Genomic DNA, 15,541 nt, shown 5'->3' with positions numbered 1-15,541 from the left:
AAATAGGTCGAGATTTTTGAGCAATAATTGTAAATTGTTTTTTTACCTGCACTAAGTCCTCAGGGAATCCCGTACAGCAGGTCAAGATTGTCATCTTCCTACTACTTGGTGACCCTCAGGACTGGGCCTTCTCTTTGGCGTCTGATGATCTGATTCTCAGTGATGCAGATTCCTTTTTTCAGGCCTTGGATTTATTATTATATGACAAACCCAATATTGTAGACCAAGCAGAAAAGGCCTTGTTGTCCTTAACTCAGGGTCTGGATTCTGCAGAAACTTTTTGTCAGAAATTTCGAAAGTGGGCGGTCCTTACCAAATGGAATGATGACTCGCTTGTGGCTCTTTTTCGAAAGGGTATTGCTGATACTGTGACGGATGTAATGGTGGGTTTCCCCGTCCCTTCTGGTCTTGATGCCTCTCTGACCTTAGTCATTCAGATTGATAGCCGGTTACGTGAGCACAGGAAGATACCTTCTGGTTTTGTGCCTGTGGAACAGCCTTTGGAGCCTATGGAGTGTGACAGGGTCCTTTCTAATGCTAGTCGGCAGGGGTTCAGATGGAAGAATAGGCTGTGCTTCTATTGTGGAGACTCTTCTCATACTATCTTTGACTGCCCTAAACGTGAAAGGAGATTGGCTACTTCTGTTACTGTGGATTCTTTGCAACCGAAGTTTCTTTTGTCTGTCACATTGATTTGCTCATTGTCTTCATTTTCTGCATTGGCCTTTGTGGACTCAGGGGCAGCGCTCAATTTGATGCATTTTGGGTTTGCTGGGGATTGTGGTTTCCCCATGGTTCCTTTGCAAGCTCCTATTCCTGTAAGGGGCATTGATGCTACCCCTTTGGCAGAAAATGAACCCCAATTTTGGACCCAGATGCCTATGACAGTTGCACCAGCGCATCAGGAAACTTGTAAATTTTTAGTATTCCATAATCTACAGGATACCTTGGTACTAGGACTTCCGTGGTTGCAGACCCATAACCCAGTTCTTGACTGGAGATCCTTGTCGGTAGCTAGTTGGGGTTGTCAAGGTGTGCATCAGGACCTTTCCGAGTCATCCACGTCTGCTCAGGCAGTTGATGTTCCGGCCTTCTTGTCTGATTTACGTGATGTATTTAATGACCATGAATCTGATTCTCTGCCCCCACACCGGGACTGTGACTGTGCCATTGAGCTGGTGCCCGGTTGTAAATTTTACAAGGGTGGATTTTCAACTTGCCTGTGCCCGAACATGATGCCATGCGGTCATAAATCAGGGAATCATTGGAGAAGGGACACATTCGACCCTCTTCTTCTCCTTTGGGTGCTGGTTTTTTCTTTGCTGCTAAGAAAGATGGGTCATTGAGACCTTGTATTGATTACCGTCTTCTTAATAAAATTACGATCAAATATCAGTACCCTTTGCCTGTGATGTCTGATCTTTTCTCTAGAGTGAAGAGTGCCAAATGGTTTACGAAATTGGATCTTAAGGGTGCGTATAATCTCATCCGTATTAAGGAAGGTGATGAATGGAAGATGGCTTTTAATACTCCTGAGGGGCATTTTGAGTACCTAGTGATGCCTATTGGGCTCATTAATGCCCCCTCCGTCTTCCAGGCCTTCATGAATGATATTTTTCAGGACCTTATTGGTAAATTTTTGATTGTCTATTTGGATGACATCTTGATTTTTTCTGATGATTGGGACTCTGATGTTGGGCAAGTATGGGCTGTTTTTCAGATACTTAAGGGTAATGCACTGTACGTTAAGGGGTCAAAGTGCCTCTTTAAGGTGCAAAGGATTTCCTTTTTGGGCTTCATCTTGTCTTCCTCTGCTGTCGAAATGGACCCGGTTAAGGTTCAGGCTATTTACGACTGGGTGCAACTGACTTCTCTAAAATCCCTGCAGCAGTTTTTGGGGTTTGCTAATTCTTACCGTAAATTTATAGCTAATTTTTCTGCCATTGTCAAACCTCTGACAGATTTGACCAAGAAGGGAACTGATGCTGAGCATTGGACCCCAGAGGCGATTGTGGCCTTCCAGGAGCTTAAAAGGCGATTCACTTCTGCCCCAGTCCTGCAGTAACCGGATGTGTCTCGCCCATTTCAGGTTGAGATCGATGCCTCAGAGATCTGAGCAGGAGCTATTCTGTCTCAACGAGACACTACTTCGGGTAAACTTAAGCCCTGTGCCTTTTTCTCTCGGACGTTTGCTCCTTCTGAACGGAATTATGATGTGGGGAACCGGGAATTAATGGCTATGAAGTGGGCATTTGAAGAGTGGAGATATTGGTTGGAGGGGGATAGACATCAAGTTGTGGTACTTACGGACCACAAGAATCTTACCTATCTGGAATCTGCCAAGAGGTTGAATCCTCGGCAGGCCAGGTGGGCTTTGTTTTTTACCTGGTTTAAATTTGTGGTCTCTTTTTAGCCAGGCACCAAGAATGTTAAGGCCGATGCCCTTTCCAGGGGTTTCTGTGCTGACTCTTTGGAGGTTGTCGAGCCGTCTACTATCCTGAATGATGGTGTAGTTTTCTCGGCCATTTCAACAGATCTGCGGTTGGCACTGGCGGAATTTCAGGGGGATAAACCTGAGAGATGTCCTACGGGAAAACTGTCCCGGACCAATGGAGAGACCGAGTTGTCTCTGAGGTTCATTGCTCTGTTTTGGTGGGTCATCCTGGCATTTTTGGTACTCGGGATCTTGTGAGCCGCTCTTCTTGGTGGCCTTCCCTGTCCTGGGATGTCCGTAGTTTTGTGCAGTCGTGTGGAGTTTGTTCTAGGTCCAAGCCCTTTTGTTCACGTTCTTGTGGGCTATTATTGCCTATGCCGGTACCTAAGAGACCTTGGACACACATCTCTATGGAGTTTATATCAGAGCTTCCTATCTCTCAGAAAATGACTGTGATTTGGGTGATCTGTAATAGATTCTCCAAGATGGTCCACTTGGTTCCCTTATCTAAGTTGCCGTCTTCATCAGAGTTGGTGCCTGTTTTTCGAACATGTGGTTCGTTTGCATGGTATTCCCAAAAACATTGTTTCTGACAGAGGGGTGCAGTTTGTATCCAGATTTTGGAAGATTTTTTGCCCCAAATTGGGTGTTCAGCTGTCTTTCTCCTCAGCATTTCATCCTCAGACCAACGGTCAGACTGAAGGGCTAACCAGACCCTGGAGACCTATTTACGGTGTTTTGTTTCTGCGGATCCTGATGACTGGGTTTCGTTTTTGCCTTTGGCTGAATTTGCCCTTAACAATAGAGCTAGCTCTACCACATTGGTGTCCCCATTTTTCTGCAATTTTTGGGTATCACCCCAGGTTCCTCTCGGGGCAGCTTGAGGCGTTTGACTGTCCAGGGGTGGATTCGGTGGTAAACAGAATGCAGCAGATTTGGGGGCAGGTAGTGGATAAATTGTTTCAATCCCAAGAAACTTCCCAGAAATTTGCCAACCGGCATCGGACTGTTGGTCCCCGGTTTAAAGTGGGGAACATGGTGTGGTTTTCCTCTAAAACTATTCCTATGAGAGTTCCATCTCCTAAATTTAAGCCCAGATTTATTGGACCTTATAAGATTTCGGAGATTATCAACCCTGTATCTTTCCGTTTGACTCTGCCTGTGTCATTTAAGATTCACAATGTCTTCCATAAATCCTTGTTGAAGAGACATGTGGAGCCAACAGCTCCTGCAGCAGCGCCTCCTGACCCTGTTTTGGTACAAGGGGATCTGGATTATGAGGTTGAAAAAATTCTGGATTCCAGTCGCAGTAGGCGAAAGCTTCAGTACCTTGTGAAATGGAAGGGTTATGGGCAGGAGGATAACTCTTGCGTTGTGGCTTCTGACATTCATGCAGACAGATTGTTTCGCGCCTTCCATCATGCTCATCCTGAGAGATCCAGTGGCAGTGGTGAGGGTTTGGTAACCCCTCCTCAAGGGGGGGTACTGTTGTGAATGTCAGTTATGCTTTTGCTGATTGAGGCTCCCTCTTGTGGCCAGGAATGGTTTGGACAGAGACCAGGTGTGTTGAGCAATGGGCGTTTCCATTGCTAACTCTCTGCCTATTTAAACCCTGGTCTGCTGGCAGGCTATGTCGGATGTCAGTTGTTCTTTGTTCACTAGCCTGCTTCATCCTGCTCCAGACCACATCTACCCCAGATAAGTGCTTGGCTCTTTATTTTTTGTTTGGTTCTTTTTGCTCTTTTCTGAGTTTGTCATTTGCTGTGGTTATTGTCAGTTTATTTGCATGCAGGTATCTTCCCTCTCAGTTGCTTAGCTGGGAAGCTCCCGGCAGCTATGTTTGGAGTATTGCTCCTATAAGTCCATGTGTTTGTTGCTTCTTGAATTTGTAATGGTTCCTGCTTTCTGTTCATCGGTATGGCAAGAGCGCCTGGTATAGGACGGAGTTCAGATCTAGTGATCTGAGGGCTTTTTGTACTATCAGGTTTTTGGATTTTTGTAGGGTTTTTCTCTGGGCACCATCAGTCCCTTTCCTATCCTATCCTATTTAGTCAGTAGGGCCTCCCCTTTTGCTAATCCTATCATCTATCTGTGTATTGTGTTTTCTTATATCACCGCAGTCTTTGAAAGTGGGGGGCTTGCTATTCTTTGCCAATCTATTTTCTGAGGCAGAGAGTTTTTCATCTTTCCTTCCTTTAGGATAGCTAGTTCTCCGGCTGGGTTCGCGGTGCACAGGATGTTAGTTCACCCCTCAGTTACTTCTAGTGTTGATCGTTAGTAAGGGGATGGCGGCCAGATTAGTTGACAATGCTCTTGTCACCTTTTACCAATGATTTATGGTGGTCTTCCATGGTTCCGGATCATAACAGGTGTGTTTCTGTGGACTCTTTACAGTTTTCTCACATTGTTTTAAGGACGTGTTTTACAAGACTGGATGAGTCTACCCACCTGGGTACTAAACCCTGGTGTCACCAAAGCACACACTGATAACTGTCTTAAACAGATTTTAGTCCATAGGTTACCTGGGCCATCAATGAGAAGAGCGCTCATGGCAGAGAAAGCTTACCCCTTTTTATCCACAGACCTTCCTCAGTCAGCTGGGATCCCTGTGTCTCACACTCCATCCCTTGTTGAATTGCTTGTTCCTGTAGAGATTTAAGAGCACAAGTAGTGACAAATGTCAGGGACGTGACAGGTGCCACCGAGGTATGGTACTCGTTTGCATTGGTGAAACACTCAACTCTAGGCCTGTTCACTGCTTCTTTATCGGCTGCACCTGTTTGGGGATCTCCTCTTGCGCCATCATCATCAGTTCAGGTCTATACTTTATCTTCAGTATACCTGGTTCATTTGACAACAGGAAAGATCTACATTCTACATACAGATTTGACCATCTTACCCACCTCTGTTCTACCTATCTATAGAGGGCATAAATACATCACTGCCTCCTTTACCAATAGGAGGGGAGGGAGTGGTTCAAATTTTGATTACCTCATGTTGTGTAAACAGAAGCATATCCAGTGCAGAATTGACCAGCATCTTATTCCATCTATAAATACAAAAACTAAAAATATACATTAGATCATTCTTATAACTTTAGCTTTGACAATGATACAGTTAGTGGTCATCTATACTTTACATGGTTGAAAATACTCAAGAAATAAATAACATATAGGAGACGATTTTCCAGTTTCAGATAGCTGACATATTTCATAGTACTCCAGTAAATATAACTGTTGCAGGTGAAGGGGCAATTTCAGGGTCTCCCTAATATGTGTCTGCTGTGCCCTCTACTTCTGGAGAATAATATAGGTGACCCTCCTTCCCCCATTTTTTCTTTTTTTTTGTTTGTACTAATCTAGCAAAGTTCACAGTGCTATGCTGCTTCATTTTATGACCAAATTTTCAGATACTCTTAATTACTGTACGAACTTCAAGCAGGGACCTTGAATTTTGTATAAGACTTATGCATTCAATAAACAAATAGGACTAAAACACGCTGTGTAAGTGGTCCCTGATTATCACCTACAACTATATGCAAAACACAAAATCACCAAAGGTATATAAACTGTAAAAATGACAATCAATAGAAAACTAAAATATTAACCTTAACAATTTAACAAGTGCTACATTGTATGGCCTCTGTAAGCTGCTATTCTGTAAAAGGTGAATAGGACAGCAGGCAATAAATTAGCTACATACTATGAAGCTAAAGCAACACAAACACTGGATATAACGAAGTTTATATTCTGCCGGCCTTCTAAAATACCGATTGTTTTATATAGGCAGTTACATCTATTTTGTATAAACTAATTCTTCAAGACGTTCACTTATTTATCTCTCTTATTTATGTGCTTTGCTATTGGCTACTATTCTATAAACTCCTATATTTATGCATGCTTACTATGCAGCTTCATACAATAAAGGATCCACACTTCAGGGATTCAAAGTAACAAATTTTGTACTTGTAAACTCTATATTCTCACCAGGCTGTCTAACATATTCCTCTTATTCTTCCTGAATCGCCTGACCACCTTGTAAAACCAATTGCCAGGCCAGTCCCCCAGCATGATGTAGATTTGAATTGGCCGATTTAACATACACCCCTGTCTCCTGCATCAACAAATCTCCCGTGCCTATAATTGAAGACCTCTGGACATGTCCGGGATTGCTCCGAGTAGGGTTCACTATGTGTCCAGGAGGAAGAGGGGGCACCTGGAGGGAGGCATTTGATGGCCGAGAAAGAAAGAGCTGGGACGTGGGTGTTTCAAGGGGTCTTCTGTTTGGGGTACTGCCGTGTCAAATAACAACCTTGAGGTTGACTGGGGTAGCGGGGCAGTAGTATCAACAAAACACCCAACATGTTCATTTGCACCATTCTCGGATTTAGGCAACATATAACAAAACACAGCATGTCCTCCTGAATCTTCTTATATTTCAACCTATCCTTCTGACTGCAACATCTGCGCTACTTTACCAAACATATGTGCCTCTTCCCATAATCCTTTATTTTCCAACTTTCTTCCCTTTCCCTTCCTAAACATTGTTGCTGTCTTGGCGGCAGTTGCATTACACTAAGTCAAGACTATACGGTGCACGCTACAGTCCGGCCGGCACTGGGGCGCTCCACCCTACTCTAACTCCCTCAGCTAAGTAAAAAGAAAGGTGTCCCATGAAAGGAGGAGGACTTACAAAAATGTCACATACAAGAATGTTCCGTCCTCCGGACTTGGTCAGCGGTATCAATTTATTGTCCTAATCCCTATTTTCGATCACGGGTATCCCTCCGTATCCTCAAACTACGGATCGGGTAAGTCTAACCAGCCATATCCAACTGCTGCAGTCTTACCCCCTACTATCCATCCTCCGGATCCCTTGTGACAATTGAAATGCACGCCACAAGGGCGGGATTCGAGCTACCAGGCCCCCAGCGGGCACCACCACCGAATCACTAATGGGTGCCTTTTACTTCGATAAGGACGCAAGGCTTTTCATCCCCTCCTCTCCAAGAGCAACCTTGTCAGAAGTGAATAAATAGTATGCAACCCTTACCGGGGTTGGAGATGATCAGTCCGGTTAGAGCGGAGGGAGGTCCTGGTGCGAGTAATCCAGGTATCGGGGTGTCCGGGTTTTTGGGGTGCTCCTTATGAGGGCCCCACGTTGGGCACCAAGTTGTTGGGGGAGACCTCCAGGGGGTGTCTCTCAGGGTCATGGAGGAGGATTTCAAATCAGGTCTGCTCAGATGTATATGAATCAGGGAAAATAACCACACAGAAACATGTTTCTAGTTGGGAGGGGCACAATGACGTTCTTCTCATCCCTATAAACAAGACATACATATTTATACAGTTTACTCTACATCCAAGTTATCTATTAACCAACCAACAAGTTTAGACATGGTTTATTATCTTGTTTAAACAGTCTTTCCTATATGTCAGCAACATCCCTTAGTTTCAGGTGTGTCTAGACATGGACAAACAAGAGTCTATGTAAGAACATCAGTTACTAAAGACTTTGTTCTCTGTGTATCTGTTCTTCTTAGTCCTAAGCATGGTTAGTTTCGATTACACACTCTTTCAGTTAAGTATATGTGGCAAAACAGTATAAGGATTATATGTGAAGACAGATTATCTTATTAATTATAATATGAACAAATGATTCATAGCCTAGGCCTTAATACTTGATGGCACAGAAGCAGCTGTTTTTCTTATACAGCATATACAGTTAGGTCCAGAAATATTTGGACAGTGACACAATTTTCGCGAGTTGGGCTCTGCATGCCACCACATTGGATTTGAAATGAAACCTCTACAACAGAATTCAAGTGCAGATTGTAACGTTTAATTTGAAGGTTTGGACAAAAATATCTAATAGAAATTGTAGGAATTGTACACATTTCTTTACAAACACTCCACATTTTAGGAGGTCAAAAGTAATTGGACAAATAAACCAAACCCAAACAAAATATTTTTATTTTCAATGTTTTGTTGCGAATCCTTTGGAGGCAATCACTGCCTTAAGTCTGGAACCCATGGACATCACCAAACGGTGGGTTTCCTCCTTCTTAATGCTTTTCCAGGCCTTTACAGCCGCAGCCTTCAGGTCTTGCTTGTTTGTGGGTCTTTCCGTCTTAAGTCTGGATTTGAGCAAGTGAAATGCATGCTCAATTGGGTTAAGATCTGGTGGTTGATTTGGCCATTGCAGAATGTTCCACTTTTTTGCACTCATGAACTCCTGGGTAGCTTTGGCTGTATGCTTGGGGTCATTGTCCATCTGTGCTATGAAGCTCCGTCCGATCAACTTTGCGGCATTTGGCTGAATCTGGGCTGAAAGTATATCCCGGTACACTTCAGAATTCATCCGGCTACTCTTGTCTGCTGTTATGTCATCAATAAACACAAGTGACCCAGTGCCATTGAAAGCCATGCATGCCCATGCCATCACGTTGCCTCCACCATGTTTTACAGAGGATGTGGTGTGCCTTGGATCATGTGCCGTTCCCTTTCTTCTCCAAACTTTTTTCTTCCCATCATTCTGGTACAGGTTGATCTTTGTCTCATCTGTCCATAGAATACTTTTCCAGAACTGAGCTGGCTTCATGAGGTGTTTTTCAGCAAATTTAACTCTGGCCTGTCTATTTTTGGAATTGATGAATGGTTTGCATCTAGATGTGAACCCTTTGTATTTACTTTCATGGAGTCTTCTCTTTACTGTTGACTTAGAGACAGATACACCTACTTCACTGAGAGTGTTCTGGACTTCAGTTGATGTTGTGAACGGGTTCTTCTTCACCAAAGAAAGTATGCGGCGATCATCCACCACTGTTGTCATCCGTGGACGCCCAGGCCTTTTTGAGTTCCCAAGCTCACCAGTCAATTCCTTTTTTCTCAGAGTGTACCCGACTGTTGATTTTGCTACTCCAAGCATGTCTGCTATCTCTCTGATGGATTTTTCTTTTTTTTCAGCCTCAGGATGTTCTGCTTCACCTCAATTGAGAGTTCCTTAGACCGCATGTTGTCTGGTCACAGCAACAGCTTCCAAATGCAAAACCACACACCTGTAATCAACCCCAGACCTTTTAACTACTTCATTGATTACAGGTTAACGAGGGAGATGCCTTCAGAGTTAATTGCAGCCCTTAGAGTCCCTTGTCCAATTACTTTTGGTCCCTTTAAAAAGAGGAGGCTATGCATTACAGAGCTATGATTCCTAAACCCTTTCTCCGATTTGGATGTGAAAACTCTCATATTACAGCTGGGAGTGTGCACTTTCAGCCCATATTATATATATAATTGTATTTCTGAACATGTTTTTGTAAACAGCTAAAATAACAAAACTTGTGTCACTGTCCAAATATTTCTGGACCTAACTGTACATTATAACAGAGTGACAGGTCAAGTTAAGGGAATTGCTATATTTGCCAAATATTATTCACACTTCAACATTGATATTGCATCATTAAAAGGAAGCTGTCCTGTAGAAAATGCTATTAACCTGCAGATATGGGGGTCAATGTGCTAGTTAATAGCATTGTAAACATGCCTTCTAACTGCACATTAAGCCTCGCTACCAGGAGAAATTAACTTTAAGCCTCCCGGCAGCTTTCCAGTTCAAGTCATGTAGGTGGTGCCAGCACAGGTTTAGTCACCGCCCTGTGTATAGAGAGCAGTGGATGGAACCTTGCCCCCTGCACTGACTGACAGCTTCCTCTAATGTTGAGCAGTGGGGGGCATGGATACAGCCACCACTTTCCATACACAGAGCGGTCAGTGAACCCGTGCTGGCACTGTGACTGAATCCAGAATGCTGCCAGGAGGATAAAAGTTAATTTCCCCAGGCAGCAGGGTTTAATGTGCAGGCGCCGGGCAGGTTCAGAATGTTATTAACTTTCAAATAATCCCATATGTGCTAGTTAATTGCATTTTCCACTTAACAGGTTCTATTTAAGAACAAAATTTCATAGAATTCTGAATATCATAAGATGGATAGACATGTTAAGGGTATGCAAACAATGAAAAAATGAATTCAGAACTTTGGAAAAATCTCACTTTATTCAGTATCAATTAAAAGTGCTATGAAAAGAAATTACACACACATGCTATCAATGAGGATAATAATGATTGTCTAAAGAATGTTCTGCCACCCCAAATGCACTTGGGCACAGAAGTTATTAAGATTCGTGGCTGGCAGCTTCCTTTGCAATTGCCGACCAATGGCATCCTAGATGTGCTCAATAGGAGACATGTCTGGAGATGCTGCACACCATGATCGGTCACTTACGCCATACAGGCAGCTTACAGCAGTACGAGCAACATGCCACCTGCAATTGTTTATTTTAAAAACTGGCTACTAGGACAATTTAAACTGGTCACTGGGACAATTTAGAGAAATTTTCCTATCTGATATCTTAGTCAAAGGCCAAATCTCTGTAACACGAAGTTGTTTGAGTGCCAGGACAGAAGACAAGAAGGGGTAGGGTCTCTCCACATCATATTGTTTTTGAACCCCATTGGGTTCAATGGGAGGCAAAATCTACGGCGGAGAAAAATAGAGTGGAGTAGCTCGTCCAGTATAGGAAGTTGTTCTCAGTTCTCTTAGGATAGGGCGAGCCATTGTTTGCTCATTAGAGCTTTGACTAACATTAGAACGTCCCCATGTACATCTCGATCACCCTGCCTATTCCCCCTCCACCACGATCTCGTGATCATGTTTGATGTATCTTTCTCCTTTGAAACAGATGTTTTGCAACTCTAGGCCCACACCTGTCAGACAACTAACACAAAAGTAAAATTCTATATTTCTTGGCTTAGATGGCAATATTGGGATAGCCCACAGATGTTCCAATACCTAGTTAGATGATTCACATACAATTTTTTAGCATGCACTAAAAAGTAGTAATACCAATTGAGATGGCTCACAGCCAAATTTTTAGCAGCCAATAAAAAGTAGCATTACATATTGATATGGGTCACTGACAAATTTTTAGCAGCCAAAAAAAGTAACACTACCTATTTAGATGGTTCAATTGTATTTATTAGCAGCCACCAAAAAGTAGCAAAGCCAATTGAGATAGTTTACTGTCAAATTTTTTGTAGCAGCCACTAAAGAGAAGCAATACCTATTTAGATCATTCTCTGGCAAATCTTCAGCAGGCAATCACACGCAGCAATCTGTATTTATATCATGAAATGCCAATTTGTGGCATACACCTTTCCTTACACTGCACTTCCCTATTCTACACTATTGTTCTTTTATCTATCTCCACTGCCTACGAGTAAACCACTAGCTAAACTAACTGCGCAGCAGCAGTGGCGGCAACACCTTCCCTAAGCTTTAAGATTCACAAAATGGTGCCGACACCGTATGGGCTAAACCTTGTGGATGTTTTGTGCACCATGATTGGATGCAGGAACATCCACAAATAAAGTTAAGGAAAAAATAAGTGTGTTGTTCCTCTGGCCTCTTTCCACCCCCTCCTGTCATTAAACATATCCCCCCATTCATCCTACAGCACCATAATCCTATCCAAAAGCATCATATGTTATTAGATAATAATTTTGGGGAAAAAAACAGCGGACATTACTGGGTTTTCCCAAAAATGCTCGGGTACATGACCTAGAACTGGATAGGGCGAACAAGTTCGCTCATCTCTAGCTGCGAGTCAAACGAATAGCTAATTTTTTTAACATAGACCTCACATCACCACTCCCAAAGGCTATCATGGTGTAGGACAAGAAAGCAATGGAGGTTGAAATTGATGTCTATGCTCTTCATTCATGAGTCCCACATTTATTTTGGATGCACTGATAGATGGAGGTTACTTTGGAGACAACATTGGCATTGCAATGAAGAAGCCTTCACAAGGAAATGTGAAAGTGTTCCAGCAGCCTCTTTACAACACAACAATGACATGTTGCTCATGCTACTGTGAGCTGCCTGCATGGGCTAAATGACTTACTATTGACTACAGAATCTCTGGATTTGTTTCTTATGGATCACATCTTGGTCGTCGTTGGACAGTAATTGCAAATTGAGCTGCCAACAGCAGATATTGATGATTTGCATGGCCAGTTGAATTCAGCACAGCAGAAAATTTCTCAGCCAACAATTAATAATTTGATTGATAGCATGCCAAGGCATATAAGTGTGTGCATTTTTGCGTACAGTGCTCATACTGAGTATTGACTGAATCAAGAGATTTTGAAAATGTTGTTTATGTTTTAGAAACATTTGCATATCATTTACACGTCTATCGATCCTGTGAATTTTATAATTGTATGTAATTTCCTTTTTGTTGTTGAAACTTCAATATTAAGGAGTGTATCTTAATTAGAAAAGCTGGGTGAGACATAAGGAATAAACAATATCTTTAACAAATTAACAGCTAATTTCCTTCCTGGTCTGGTTTTCCTTTAAGTTCTCAATCAGTATAAGTGTTGAACTGATTGATTACTGGCTTTAGAAAGTAGTAAACTGTGTGCAATTCAGGTATTAGAAGAAAAACTGAAAATTCAGAAGGTGTCTGTAAATTAGATATAGTATAGTCTCCAATTGGTGCTTTCTTGTGGGGTAATACATATTTTGGGAGATTATTCACTGGTAGTATTACGTAGCAGGTCACTATAATTACATGCATATTTCCATCTTAATGACATATATTGTTAGCCTTAATGAGAGTTTGGTCATCTCTGCTGCTCACTACAATAACACACTTTCGCATACACTCCCTTACTGGGGGTTAATCTCTTGAGCTAAAACCAACGCTTGAGGGAGAGCCCTAGAAGGAGAAAGGGGAGGAGCATAGCTCTGAGGTAAATTTCAGTTAGTGGCAATTTGTCGGTGTGTGAGGGGAAGTGAGGAGCATACTGAGGAGAGGTCCTGTCCTGGGGTGATTTCGGAAACCTCTGGAGGGGCCAGCTAAACTTGTCAGGGTATCAGTCTTATATGGCTGCCAAAGAGACTGCAGCCTTTTTACAGGGGTCAGTGAAATTCCTGGGAGCACAGTGGCACATGTGAGTCTGGAAGTTTCTAGAAGAAATAGAAATCCTTCTTCAGGACTCCAGTCACTTGCTCACCAGAAGGGATAATTACTCCAGATTGTTCTTGTCTTGGGAACCCCAGATTACAAATATACCTACCCTCAAGTAGGGAAATAGTGGCGGAGGACAAGTACACCATCACTAAACAGCAGAGTAACCAACTCTCATCAGGGCAGGAAGTAAAAGGTAAAAGCTCCTGCCTCTGGCTGAATTATTCCCTGCTGTGCCATCCCTACCTCAACACATACCCCAGGACCAAGCTCTAGTTGAGGGGGCAAGAGGACAACCCTCTGGCACTGTGCATCACCACCTAACTCCTGGGGCCCACCAGCAAAGCCTGGCCATACTACAGCCGAACATCTCAACTGGTATCACAAAATCTTTAATTATTTTATTTTCTTTCTCTCCTTTTTAAATATTATTTTTACTCCCCATTACAAAAATCCACATCACCGCTCAGAGCCACCACCGTGACATCAGAGGTCTTCGGGGCGTCACGCTTGATTTTTTTTTACCTACTTATATAGTGCTTCATTGTCAACATTGGGGCTCACAATGGAAATTTCCTATCAGTATGTCTATGGAGTGTGGGAAGAAAGCAGAAGTGAATCAATAAAACTGACACATAGAGAGAAAATACAAACTCATTGCAGATGTTGACCTGGCTGGAATTGAAGCCAGCGCTGCAAAGCAACAGTGCTAACCACAAAGCCACTGTGCTGCCTACCTGTAGAGGCAGGAAAACTGATGTCCAATATGTTGTTTGGAATTTTTTTTTGTTATGTGCCTGGCTTTGAATTTGTTTTGTACATTGAACTGTAGAATAAGAGAAACCTTGTCTGAAGCAATGTCCTGTGTCACTCTCTCTGACTCCATTTTCCCCCATTTTGCATTTTATCACAATTTGTTACATGACTTCATAACATGGCCCAGTCAGCAAAGTAGAACTCAAAGATACAGGTGGAAAGACACCTAGGATAGCCTAGTGAAGACCACACCGTAGACTGGACCAGAGAATTCATCCAGTCCAGAGGCATAATCAGACATATGAGGGATGGGGATATATTATTGATGTTCGGCCATTATGTCACCCTCATGGAGAATAAATCATATTCACTATTAGCTAACTAGGTGTCAATTGTAGAGCTCTGAGAGAGCACCTTCTGCTCCTCCTCACATAAAAGACTTGTTATTGACCCTGGTGCTTGATAGACCAGGCCTTTCTACAAGTGGCCAGTTCAAGTCTCACCTTTTTATGATTTTCTTTTATAGTGGTTGCCTCCTTGGTCATCTTCCGTGAAGTCCATTTTGGCCAAGACAACAATGGATTGTGTGATCTGACACTGATGTACCTTGACCTTGGAGTTCACATCTAATCTTTTTGGAAGTTATTCTCAACTCTTTGGTCACCAGTCATATTAATCTCTTTAATTTGTCACCAATTTTCCTCTGGCATCAACATGCAGGGAAATTAGCTATAGTTTCATATCTTCTTGCTTTTAGAAGATAGTTTATTTTTATAGCGATGTGGGAAAGGAGTAGTTTCAATTCAATGTTACATTTCTATTAGCTTTTTTTCAATCTAGTAACAAATGTCAGAAACAGCAACTGAGCATCATATACTGTATATATATTTAGCTTGGTTAAGTTAACCTACAATTATTCCTACACTTTTTTGTCTGTAAGGTAACACGTGAATCCTTTTAAGGTATTATTGTTTTTTTATTCAAAAATAAGAGTTCCTTTCATGCCTTAAAAATGTTATATAATAAGATTATTTTTATTATAAAACCACATCATTGTTCTGAGCAGCAAGAAATGAACAGTTATAATTCTTTATTACTGAATTGCTTTTGAAAGCGTGTAAAAGTCACTGTGACTTAAAAAGCAAATTGCATGGTTTCTGTAATTACAGCATGCTCATTTAGCCTTTGTGTCTTACACATAATTCTCATATTTTATGCTTTAAAAGTGGGGTTGTCATAAAAGTAACATCATTTTATCTGGTGCTTCAGGTCTTTTTTTACTTTACAAAGTGGAGGAATGCAAAAACAACTCTTCTGCAGTT

The sequence above is a fragment of the Anomaloglossus baeobatrachus genome, chromosome 2, assembly GCF_048569485.1.
Source record: "Anomaloglossus baeobatrachus isolate aAnoBae1 chromosome 2, aAnoBae1.hap1, whole genome shotgun sequence".
Taxonomy (NCBI): Eukaryota; Metazoa; Chordata; class Amphibia; order Anura; family Aromobatidae; genus Anomaloglossus; species Anomaloglossus baeobatrachus.
This window is presented reverse-complemented; position numbering follows the sequence as displayed.